Genomic DNA, 13,711 nt, shown 5'->3' with positions numbered 1-13,711 from the left:
AGGAACACAGTTCACCTCCCGATTTTGGAGAGCATTATGCAAAGCCATGAACATCGACGCCAGGCTGTCCACTAGTTATCATCCCCAGACTGATGGAAAAACAGAACGTCTCAATCAGTCCCTGGAACAATACCTTTGATGTTTTTACCTCCAGAGCGCTACACACTGGGTCACCCTACTATGGACAGCGGAATTTTCCTACAACAACTCAGAACACTCCACGCTAGGGTGCTCTCCATTCTTCTGTTTGTACAGATACCATCCAAACATGCTTCCCTTTGAATGGCCCATCCAATCCCCGGTCCCTAGCGTTCAAGAACATCATGCACATTTACGAGCCGTGCTCCAGGAGGCAAAGCAGCACCTCAGCAAGGCTCAAGCGACTTACAAAAGATTTGCAGATCAGAAGAGAACCAAAGAACCAGAATATAAGGTGGGGGACATGGTATGGCTGGCAACTAGAAACCTGCATCTAAAGGGGGCCAACAAGCTGAAACCAAAATACATAGGTCCCTATCCCATAGTAGAAACCATTAATGAGTGGCAATGAAAATAGCATTACCCCAGACATGGCGCATCCACCCCGTTTTCCACGTTTCCTTGCTCCGTCCATGTCCTAGCCACATTAGGTTGCCAGAACGCCCCCTCCCATTAGAGATCGAGGGACAGCAAGAATATGAAGTACAGGAACTCCTCGATTCCCGTTTGGTACGGGGGCCAGTGCAATACTTGGTGGACTGGAAAGGTTTTGGGGTGGAGGATAGGACATGGGAACCGGTACAAAACCTCCACTGCCCCGATCTCATTGAACGATTCCACGAGGCTCACCCTGGAAGACCGGGACAACCGCCGAGTCGGCGATCCTTAAGAGGGGGTTCTGTCATGCTCCTTCACGCACGAAGCCACAGGCAGAGACGTGTTTCTCGCGTCTTCCCTACCCGAATCTCCTCCAAAACTACAACTCCCAGAAGGCCGAGGGCCGCTTACGGGTGGCGACCCGTGTTTCAAGCGGTTGCCTTCAAAAGCACTTCCGGGGCGAGGGGGAGGCGCTTGACAATCCTTCCCGATTGATGGCGGCGAGCGGACGCTTTCCTTCCCGCGGATCGGAGAAAGCCGAGCATCGCCTTGAATGCACCCGTGTTAAGCAAATCTGAGAGGACTTCAAAAGAAAAGCATCCTAGAGTAACGTTCCCGCGAGGACTTCACAAGAGAAGCGTTCATGCTGCGGGAACTTCACAGTTTACTACAGTTCAACATCTCCTGAACCTTTTGGCGATGGTGGAGCTGCCATAATCCACGGACGCCCATCCGAAGTCCGTTTTCTGCCGTGTTGGGTGACGCTTATGGTTTTCCAGTGGCCAGCACAGGACAGACAGGTACCGAGTGACTTTACTCCCCTGAGAAGCAAGTAAGAAACCCCTTTCTTTTTCCTTTAATATTACGCTGGAGATCCAGACCTTGTGCTTGTATGGGGATTCCAGTCTGCACTTAGAGCCTTTCATCTAAGTGAGTGCTGGAACCTGGAGAAGCGAGAGAGTGTCGCAACTGATGCTGGGGGAATACCGGGTGGAAAGACATATTCAAGGAACTTACCTGTACATTGTGAGGAAACAGAGCAGAAGGGGCATAGCCCAAATCCACTCAGGTATATCTATATATATGCTACCAGAAAAAAGTGAAGAAGAGTGTCTTTGAGGGGTTAGGCAGAAGTATTAACCTACAAATTGTCTGTTTCTGTACCCTCCTTGCAGATAGCCGGTACGCACTCTCAGACCAGACCCCCTACGCAAGAGCCCCAGGAGTTTTTGTTTTCGTCCTTGTTCTTTTCCCCCGGGTGCGCTCCCTCATAGCTGTATCACATCACACTCTGGGGAGAGACCGCATCCGGTGGAGAAGGGAACATACTCAGCTGGACATCGTCCCTGCTGGCTGCTACGCAGAGGTTAGTGGTTTCTGATTCCTTCTTGAGCCGCTGACACCTGACACTGTAGTTTTTTTGATCTCCCTATATCTATTCCCATCTCTGAAGCAAGCTCTGTCAATTTCTCATGAAACAATCTTGCATTTCTGGTTATACTTCTACATATAAACAACATCTCTTCCTCATTGTAAGTGTTCAATCTTTCTATTCCCACATTTCCAGCTATTACCTCTTCCAATTCCACTTTCAGTTTGTAAATGTCTAATATTTTTGGGGTCGAACTTTGATTTTCTATTCCCTGCGCCCATCTCTCCAGATCTTCTGGAGTTACCACTGTTGCACTTCTTGTTCCTGAGGATACCACAGACCTTCCCTCTTTTGAACTGCTGGGTGTAACTCTTTTTGGGGTTTCACGTACTGATTCTCTTATTGGTAGAACCATTAATGAAATCACTGAATCACACTCACTGGCTTGGTCGTCAATTATTACAATTTCTTTCCTAGGATTATTCAGAGGAGTTATTACAACTTGGAGTTTTGGGCAATTTACTTTGTCTCGATACAAAGAAACAACAGGACCTATAGTTACGGGTATTGTCAATGCTTCTGGGTTTAAATTTAATTGGCTTATTTTCTATATCCCTCTCTATTTTTATTTAACGCTTCTTTTTCCCTATCTTGAAGTACCCTATTAACTGACGTATCATGTAAAATATGTGAAATCAAGGGTGTTCCCATGACTGGTGCACTTGGGGTAACTCTACTGGGTCTTTCCTGATACGGCGGGAGAGGGTTTTTAGTTAAAATGTCCTCCAAAGATTCATCATCTGATTCACCATAACCTGTCATTTTCATGTGTTTCGTTTTCTCTTTACACTTGCCCCCTGACTGTTCCTCAGCCACTAACACTGGATATAAACCTTCTGATACCATTGCTCTTCTCCATTGCTTCATCTGACCCTCACGTGACTCACATAAATATCGGGGGAAATGTCCCATATATCTTCCACTCTTGTTTTTCTCTTGTTCATATGCCTCAGTCCCCCATTCTTCTAAAGCCTCATACTGCGTGAGCCTAGGTCTTGGATCTAAATCATTCATCCGCATTCTCAAGTTCTGAAGAATTCTCCCATCAAACGTACCATGTTCAGGAAAAGCTAAAACACCATCACTCTTTGTGTATTCTATCCAATTCTCCATCCATACACATGTATGATATCCTCTCTCCATCATCATAAATGAAGCAGGCGTTTTAGGTGGCGGAATAGGAATCCCCTCAATTGTCAACACAGGCTTATCTTTCTTAAAGAAATTCTTAATTTTCTTTATAAATGAAATTTTTCTCTGTTCACCATACATTCTAGATATTCGATGTAGGAAACAATAATCCACAAACCCTCGAGCTTTCCTGTCGGGGAGACTCACTTCAAAAGGCAAATGAGAATCAAACATACAAATTTTCGTCAACCAATCCTAAAACAGCTTCTATTCAATCACCCAATCAGATTCCAGCTCACGCTCGTGGTCTGACCAATACCAGCGCGGCCTTTTCAATGACGTCAGTTCTGCTCCTTACTACGGATCCCTCCTTTACAATTCGCGTCTGTCACACGCCCGCTGTTTCAGCCTATCCCAGCACGGCTCTCTGTGGCATCAGTGCAACTCCGGCAACTGACCCTCCCTTCACAAGGTAATACAAAAACATATTTTCTTTACACTTCTTTAAATAAATTTAGTTAATAACAACATAAAAATATTCGCTACTCTGCCTGTTCCACTAAACAAAGGATAGATTTTCCGACTTGTTCTGGAGATTTAGAATTGCTCCTTTTCTACTGCAAGTAAAAAACCTCTGTTTACCCTTCATTCAAGCTCACGAGAACCCGCTACTCCTTCAGTGTTACCCTTACTAGGTGATATAAGACCAAAGTTTCACCAGCGAACCCTTTTCGCTACCATTCACACTCAACTTTTATACAAAATAGTCCCTATTTTAACACTGCCAGCCCTGCATAGCCCTGCATAGCTTCTCAGTGCTATTTCAACAGACGAGTAACCTCACTGCAGTAAGGATTCTATCACCACCCGCTATTCACTCCCCGAGAATTTTCCAGACAACATAAGACGCTAACTCTTTTTTGTTAGACATTAATCAATAATCAATACTTATCACCAAATTAGTCAATATTGACCATAGCTCTGCTACCAGAAAACTGATCCCGCGGCGTACCAGCAACAGATACTCCAATACCATATACTCACCTGGGCCCATAAACACACATTCACAGTTAGGTAACAGCTGGAGTCAATGTTTTTATGTTTTCTAAAGTCAAGATTAGTTTCTTTTCATTCCTAACTAATCTTTTCACTGATCAAAAAGTTATATCCAATGGTCGATGGACCATTAGTTGGAGCTAGTTGATGGTGAAATGACATAGATTAACCTATTCTATTTTTAATGAAATAACCAAAGACTCGAACATTTTTTACATCTTTATCTTAATTAATTTGCATATGAACCACCTCAAAGTACAGTACAGTCGTCGTCACACATAAGAGAGAAGATTCAATTAATCAATCATAAAGCACATACTTTATACTTTGCAATGACTTATGCACAGGAAGGAGAGGACAGAGAGAAAAAGACATCTGCACATTCACGGAAATAATATTTACCTAGGATGGTGTGAAAACCAACCCCCTGTCCAAAGGGCTGGTAAAGGGTCCCCCGGGAAAGATCAGGCGGCAAAGGCTTATGGTCAGGATTCAGGACAAGATAGATGGCCTCTCTAACACCGACACTTGCGCAGCACCCCTCTCTGACACTCTCTTCCTCCTCGAGATTCTTCCGCGATCTTCTTCTAAAATTAATTTAAGATAGATAGTTCGGCATTTGATTCTTCATCAGCATCTCTCGTCACTCCGACAGCATCCCGAGCTTCTGCAGCATTCAGCTAATCTCCGTCTGACTAACTAACTAAAACTACCTCAATTATACCTTTCAATATTCATTTACCACCCATTAATGTTTCAATATCGTAAAAATACTAACTCTGATGGGACAGGCCAGGGGGGAAGATCATCACACCATGCGTATATGTCATCTTAGTCTATCAACCCATTGTTCATAAATCCAACCCCTTAATTTCTATTCCAAACTTTATTCCCACCCATATTCACATCTTATTAGAAACATTTGTTTAAAATTGTCGTGAACATCCATTCATCCAGAGGTCTTCAGTGCTTGTTCCCAGGGTATGTAACTTTTGTGTCCTTGGATCGCATTCAAGTGTATCGTCACTCTTCTGCCTCAATCTCACCAGGCATGCGCAGAGGTCACATGTCTAACAAACTCTGGACTCATACGAGAGGCCTAAATGTGCACTAATAAGAAAGTCAGAAAGACAAATACTATTTTCAAGAATAAATGGTTTCACTGTATACCACCTACTCTAATCCCATTTACTTATTAATGCATTCCCCGCATTACAATTAGTAAAATAGCTTGGTTTAATTTCAGGAAAGAAGATGCTGAGCATGTGAGCTTTCCATCTGCCATTTTAGTATTTTCTGCTCATGCGCAAGAATTTCCCTCCAAGCGACAGCTCGTCATACTGCGTCGATGCGCAATAAAGATTTCCCGTTAGCAGCCATTTTAGAACTTCCCTCAAGTTACTTATATTAGTAAACACATATGCAAGCTTCTCTGACCCTTATTTTTGATGTAGTGCGTATTAGTTTTACACAATACGTAATTAATACAATGTTAGGGAGTTAAATGAGATGATTGCTTCCTAGCAAGTCTCTTTTTTACGAGTCTTTGGTACATCAGGGTGGAGTGGATTTGTGTAGTAGAATTATATGGCATGGTGTGCAGTGGAAACATGTGGATAGTAGAGATATGGTACTGAGTGTACTGGAATTATGTGGCGTTGGAATTATGTGTTATGGAGTGTAATTATGTAGAATAGTATTTTGTGTTGTGGAGGTATGGAGGGACCACAGAACCAGCAGACACTGGGAGAAACAGACTATGGGAGAGACAAGCACATGGGAGATACAAGCATATGGGAGAGACAGGCACATGGGATTCACAGACACTGGGAGACACAGTCAGCACAAAAGACAGTAAAATGGGCCACAGAACCCGAGAGACAGATCATGGGAGATGTAGACAGATAGGAGACGCACATGGGAGAGACAGACACATAGTAAACACAAACACCGGGAGACACAGACACTAAAACAGAGTAATACAGTGATGGACCACAGAACCCGCAGACACTGGGAAAGACAGACATTGGGAGATGCAGATACAGTGAATCAGACACACTGGGAGACACAGACACTAAGACACAGAGAGACACAACGATGGACAGGCATAAAGCGAACGCCTGACAGAACGAAATAGCTAGACTTGGGGCACCTAGCAAGTTAGAGAGACATGATAAATCTGGCAGGGAGAGATTCACTGGCAGAGATTTGGGAGTGTTCCTAGTCGGAAGGGAGAGAGCTAATCGGAGATCTCTAGAAACGGAGAGAGAGCACCTCGGATATGAAGAGAGAGATAGCTATGATAACTACTTTTCGTGGAAAGACAGCAGCAAGCCTGAGCTATGGAGAGAAAGATAGAGATAGGGATGCCTAGGTACTTGGTATGACGAGACAACACCGGACAAGCACTTGGGAACCAGAGCAAGACAGAGATAGATTGGGGAAACCTGGAATGGGAGAGAGGACACTTACTGTGTGAAGGAGAGAGCTATCCCTTGAGACGTAGTATGGAGAGAACAGCTGAAATAGAAAGACAGAACTAAACATTGGACACTCAAACTTGTATATAAGAGAGAACACCTGGCCAGAGCAGTTGAGGACATTTGACAGAAAGGAACCAGAGAGACCTGTGACCATTAGTAGAGAACACATAGCGTGTAAAAGAGGGATATATGGTTGGGGAAATATAACGTTTGGCAGAGATGAGATGGAACTAAACCTGTGGTACCTGCCAGCGACAGAGGACACATGAGGGTCTAGGGGCTAAAGCTGACAGAAACAGAGAGAGCATGATTAGAAGAGAGAAAATACCTGGTAGGGTGAGAACAGACCTGAGGCACCTGCCAGGGGGAAAGATTAACTGGAAGAGAGATAGAGAGAATGCCAGATATGGGGAGGTAAACAGGCAGACCTGTGCCACATATCAGGGAAAGAGAATACTCGGAAGAGAGAATGAACCCCATGCACGGGGAGATAGGCAGACCTTGGATGCTTGTCACAAAGTGACAAAAGACCTGACACGGGGTGAAGTGGATAGATAAGGGACATATGTAAGTGAGAGTGAGCATGTAGAAGAGATATAGAAAGATTACAATGCATTTGGAGATTGGTAGAAAGACCATGGGCAGAGTGAGAACACCAGGAAGAGAGAGAGAGAGAGAGAGAAAATACCCGGGAAGAGAATGCCAGGCATGAGGCGATAGGAAGACTATGAACAATTATCAGAGAGAGAGAGAGAGAGAGAGAGAGAGAGAGAGAGAGAAAACACAGAGAGAGATGTGGATCTGTATGGTATACCTGTAAGGAACAGTAAATGTCTTGACTAAAGAGAGAGAGAGAGAGAGCATAAGGAATGGGTAGATAGATCGTCAAACTTTTGGCACTTGATAGGGCGAGAGAACACCTGGCAGTAAGAACACCTAGAAAACAAAGGGGTCACTAGGCTTGCGGGGATAGCGAGACCTTAAACATTTGTCAGGGAGAGAGAGCACACTGGCCCGGGGTTAGGGGTGGATAGATATAGGACACCTGTAAGGGAGCGTGAACACCTAGAAGAAAGAGAGTGAGTAAGGCCTGGGGAGATAAATAGCCTTTTGGTACTAATCAGGGAGAGAGTACACCTTCGAGGGAGCCGCATCGCCCTGTGAACCGACTACCACGGGGACTTCAAGCCCCAGGAGACTCTACTGCCTGCGCCCGGAGGTGCTGACGTCGCTGCCAAGCGCCCAGGGGGGCATATTTAACCACTCGCGGCAACTGCTTCGCGGGACGCGCGCAGGCGCGCGCCTGGCAAAGCCCGGGCCAAGGGCAGGCTCGTCTGCGCCCATCCGTGAACGGCTGAGACCGGACCGGGCCATCCCTCTTTCGCCAAGACATCAGTATGGGTAAGCGAAAAGACTTATGTTCCGCCGTTTCCACCAAATCCAAGGCAAAGATTCCACGCAACTGTGCCTCTATTATTTCTTATTTGACAACAGCTGTGGGGGCCATAACTAATGAGATCCAGGATGTGGAGGCTCAGTTGGGGTTGGGGACTGATGGAACAGTTGAAACTGTCACCAAGGGTGTTACAGGTCCAGATCCCGACTTAAGCCAAATAATAGCTTTGACTGTAAACAATACCACTAGAGATAATGACATTGCTTCTATATCTTGCCCCAAAGGTCAATTAGAGAACAAGGGGAGCACGGAATCGTCAAGAGACGGGGCTGTAGCCTCTGCAAAAAAGGGAGGAACAAATATCTAAAAACAGGTCCGCCACAAAGAAGACATTAACACGGAAGGGGTGTGATGATCAGCGGTCCACGGAGATACTGATCTCCCCTAATTTGGCTAATGCGGATTTGGACCCGATTTTCTCACACATTGACACGCTCGTTGGATTACTAAAGGAGGACTTATTTAAGTGTATTACATCTGGTTTAGATTGTGTGATGGACAGGCTAACTAAAATAGAGTTCAAACTTGATGTCGTCAGTGCGGGGAGGAGTCAGGCTCATAAAATAAATGTTGTGGGAAATAAAACAGGTAAAGCTGAGGATGCCAGGAGTCTATTAACATCTCGCATCATGATCACTGATAATGATACTATACCAACACCGACACCCTTGGGGCCTTTCACTAGAATTGATGCATGTAGTGACCAAATGGGCGTTATCGCTAAAGGAGCTTTGAGTTCCACTAAGCGGAAGCCCGATATACTACCTTTTATAGGGTCACATTTATCACCATCAGGAGCATCCGCTACACAAGTAGTGCTGAATCTGCCCCCGGAGGCTTCTCCCCTAGTGGCGGTCTTAGTAGGGGTACCTCCTCTTAAAAGTAATAGCACTGAGACAACTGAGGAGCTCATTCGCAAAGTTATGTTCTGGTGCAGTAGGGCTTCTGAGGGGGGGCCTAAGAGCATCTACACACATTATAATGGCAAGGCGGGTAGGCTGGGTGGGAAATGGCCCTAAAACGGAAGATGGCAACTGCATAGTGATCAATTTTGATCAGATAGATGTGGCAGGGTGGCTCCTTCACGGGAGCTTTAATAGGGCCAGGGGAAGGATCACAGCTTTACCCCTCGGTTCTTTTTATCCACCCGATATGGGCACAAGGGGTAGAGACAGCAGGGGGCCATTAAGATATATGATAGGAAGAGGGTTATGTGGATTTACCGCCAAAACTATGCATAATGCTACTCAGTTCCCCCAGGACAAATATTGTGGATCAATCTCAAGGCCACTTAAAAGGGAATACCACTGCAGACAACAGAACCATAGAGAGTAGGTTTGCGACATCAAATAGATTTGCCCCATTAAGCCAGCTGGATAATAATGACTGACTAGACCCCTGTCTTGAAGGGTATAACGGGGCTGGAGTCAATAACATGATTTGTCAGCGTGAACCTACCCAGGGGGCAAAGAGTTACTCAGGACAGTGTACAAGGATTTTAAGCTGGAATATAGCAGGACTTAAAAATAAGTCAGATGACACCAGGTGGAAAGATTTCCTAAGCGAGTTTGACATGATTGGGTTACAAGAAACTTGGGACACCGAGAACAACTTCTGGATGGATGGCTATACCATCCATATGGAACCAGCTAAACCCTTTGTAAGAGGCAGGGCAAAGGGTGGTCTTTTGACCTTGATTTCTCTAAAAGTTGCAGGTAACCATTGTAAATTGAACTCAGGCTCATTGAATTTTCTGGTGGTACAGATCACTTTTTTAAATGCCCCAAACCTGCTCATTGTTATTTTTTATAATTCATTTGATAAAATCACTATAAATGAACATTTGGTCAGTCTGAACTGTTTCCTTGATTCATATAGTAAGAAACAAACTACTTCTTATTCGGTTATTATTTTAGGCGATTTTAATGTACATCGTTGCAGTCTAAATTTTTATGTTTCGGATATCCTGGGCCCTGCTAATTATTCAGAGACGCATTTTGAACATTCATTGCAGGGTGCTCTTTTGGAGAGCACCCTGGCGGATCATGGCCTATTTTATCCCAATATAAGGCATGATGGTGAGGATGTCCCCACCTTTAAAGGTATGGGAGCGCATTCCACCATTGACTATATTTTTATTAGTGTAGCTCTGACCCCATGGGTGATGGACTACACCACCAAGTGGTCTGTGTATAGTGACCACAATCCCATAAGTTTGATACTGGCGGGTGGTCTCAAGGAAACCCGAAAATCCGACAGATCTGCTTGTACCGCTAATATTCGACCTATAGACCAGGCCCGTAAACTCAAATGGTGCTCGGTAGTACCGGGGGATTTTCAGGCGAATTTGTCGCATACTGTTGGAAGAGAGATGAACCTTTGTCTAGACGACAACTCGAGGGACAAGGAGGTCCTTATGGCATATACCAAAATGTGTACCCAGGTGGCTTCTGATCTTAAATGCCCTTTTAGGGAACATCAAAACAAAGGGGAGAGATGGTTTGACCGCAATTGTTCAGTTGCTCATCGAAAGTTGCTAGTGGCCTTAACGTCTAAACCACAAGATAAGTGCGCCATAGCAGCTATAAGGAAAATATATAAATTGGCAATAAATAAACGCAAACATGAGATTAAACATAGTGCCAAATTTTGGGACATTGTTAACAAATATGTTTTTCAAGAATCTATTGTCTCCCCCCTTGACTGTAACATACAGGAGCAAGATTGGCATAATCATTTTAAATCTATGTACAGCGATCAGGTTAATCAAGGACCCTCAGGCACCACCTTTGAAGTTGAGGCATACACTCTGACGTTTTCGGAGTTAGAAGTAGCGGAGGCTATAACCCAAATGACCCTGGACCAGACGGTGTCCCAGCCGATCTTTTCAAGTTTGATATAATGTTTTGGTCTAAGATATTGGCCCACGTTTTTAATAGTGCATGTAAAATGGGACTACCTAGATCATGGTCAGAGTCAGTGATTGTCCCAATTTTCAGAAAGGGCAATAGAGGGGACCCAAGCTGTTACAGACCAGTATCGCTCATTGACTCTGCCGTTAAGGTACTTGGAAGGGCGGTACTAGGTAAACTCACAGTTTGGTTAACTGAATCTAACGTTCTATCAGATCTGCAATACGGATTCAGGAAAGGAAGAGGCACTACTGATCAGTACCTTAACCTGCACCTATTAATTGGGAAGTATACCATCGCCAAGAAGGGAACACTCTACCTTGTGTTTATGGACCTTTCCTCGGCCTTTGACCGAGTGAATAGGTCCAAACTATGGGTTATGCTTCTCAAGTTAGGTGTGGACAGAAATATCGTTCATTTCCTTGCCGATCTGCACAGGGACCTGACTGCCACTGTGAGGTATGACCAAAGGGGGAATTGCACCCAGGGAATATGTATCGCTAACGGTGTTAGGCAGGGGTGTATTCTGGCCCCCTTACTCTTCACCCTTTATATTAATAACCTGGAGCAAGTTTTAGGGGAAGCAAGCAAAGACATTCCGCGTGTGGGGGACCGATTGATCCTGGCACTCCTATACGCGGATGACGCCGCACTTTTAGCAAGAACGGCGGTCGGTTTACAACTTCTTTTAAATTCTATTGCTACTTTTATGAAATCCTTGGATTTAAGTGTTAATTTTTCAAAATCACACACAATGATAATTGGCTCTAAGCCTAAAAGGGTTAAAACTCTCCATTGCGAGGGTAACGTGATTACCAGGGTTACAACTTTTCCCTATCTGGGATGACCGAGGCACATGGATACCGCAATTACATGCAAAGAGAAATGTCTTGGCCAGATCCACATCTGCAGTTTTAGGTTTCGCAAGTAGGTTAGGGGCTAAACCAATGCAAGCCTTGCTAAAAATATATGAAGCAAAATGCACCTCCATTGCAACTTATGGTGCGGATATATGGGGTTTTAGAGAGGCAAGTGGAATTCAAGTTGTTGAGAACAAATTTTTAAGAAACTTGTTATCGGTGCCACAATCCACACCAACATATATAATCCATCAAGAGATTGGGATTGGCTTTGTTGAGGATTTAATTGTATTAGCACCTCTTTTGAAATGGATTACAACTTGGTTAAACCCCGAATTAGAATTAAATCGTGAAGTCTTAAGAGATTGTTTGGCTCTAGATCAAGTGAGCCGTATCCCTTGGCTGAGTCACGTTAAAAGGTTGGCAGTGAAATTGGGTCGGCCAGAGCTATTTAATTCACCAGATAAACTAGTAAAGGGTGACCTGCAGTGGGTGAAGCAATCTTATTTATATATGGCCTCCATGGAAAGAGAAGAAAGGGAGTTGGTAAAACCAACTGTACGCGCCCACCAATTACTAAAAACGTCTCGTGCAATTGAACCGTATCTGAATGTGGTATCTAATCCTAACCACCACTTCCTCCTGATAAGATTTAGGCTGAATCAGCTACATTTTCTTCTTGCTGACCCTCCGGGATGGAGAAGGGTGGAGGATTTGGGCGTATGCTCATGTGATAACTTTTCTACGCAGGACACATTACATTTCTTTTTCTTTTGTGAGCATTTTTTGCACATTCGGAAGCGTTTCATTCTCCCAATTCTAAAAGATAAAGGTTTTTTACAAGTAAAACCCGCACTTATGCATTTACAGTTGTTGTCCAATGTCTGGGAGATTTTTAGCAAAGCAAGTTTTCTTATTGCAGCAGTTAGAAAAAGGAAGAAAAAATTTGAGCAATTTTTATGATTTAGTTTATATTAATTGATTTTAATGAATCGAGGTCTTTTATAATGTTATATTTTAGATTGTCTCTCCCGGATCACTCAAGGCTTATAATTAGTGTAATACTTTTGCTGCTAATCAATGCTATAGATCATGGGGGAATATATTGAGATTGATTTTTATGATCTAGTTTATATCAATTGATTTTAATGAACCAAGGTTTTCCATAATGTTACATTTTATATTGTTTGTCCCCGACTATTTAATGTTCATAATTTGTGTAAACATCTTTGCTGCTAATTAATGTTTTATTAATTTAAATTTTGCATATGGAATGCTTTTATGGTTTTAATTAACCGAATAAAGTACTTTTGACTGACTGACACCTGCTAGAGTGTGAGAAAACACTGTGAAGAGGTAGGGCGACCAAGTGGCCTCGCCATATTTTTACATGTCACATTTTGTGTGATTTACGTGATAGATTGGCCGTTGGCCCTTAGGTCCAAGCCAAACCTATACCTTGCTCTGGCTCATTGCACCTTATGAATTTTGTTACACGTCCACATGTAATACATATAAATAAATGCAGAATTCATCAGTAACTTGTAATATAACATGATGAATAACACGATTTCATATCGCCTGTGAGGTATATAGGTAGTAAATGCATTCTTGTATTGGCTGTACTTCATTTATATCTGTCACTTACTAACTACTATTTATTATTCAATTGTAAAAGAAATGAGGTACTTCCTGTCAACTAGCATACTGAGTAGCCGTATCTTCGATCTAGCGTTAGACTTGAAAGTGATCATGGAAGCACGCAGGCCCAGGATTGCATGGAAATCATGAATTAAAGAATGTCT

The 13,711-nt window shown here is 43.6% G+C and overlaps 1 pseudogene; it reads left to right on the top strand.

The window, feature by feature from the left end:
- Positions 1–268: 268 nt before the first annotated feature.
- Positions 269–1,071, top strand: LOC146799102 (uncharacterized; annotated as a pseudogene).
- Positions 1,072–13,711: the final 12,640 nt, after the last annotated feature.

Source organism: Triturus cristatus, chromosome 9 (genome assembly GCF_964204655.1).
Source record: "Triturus cristatus chromosome 9, aTriCri1.1, whole genome shotgun sequence".
Classification (NCBI taxonomy): domain Eukaryota; kingdom Metazoa; phylum Chordata; class Amphibia; order Caudata; family Salamandridae; genus Triturus; species Triturus cristatus.
Note: the sequence above shows the minus strand (reverse complement) of the source record. Positions and strands in the feature narration are given on the sequence as shown.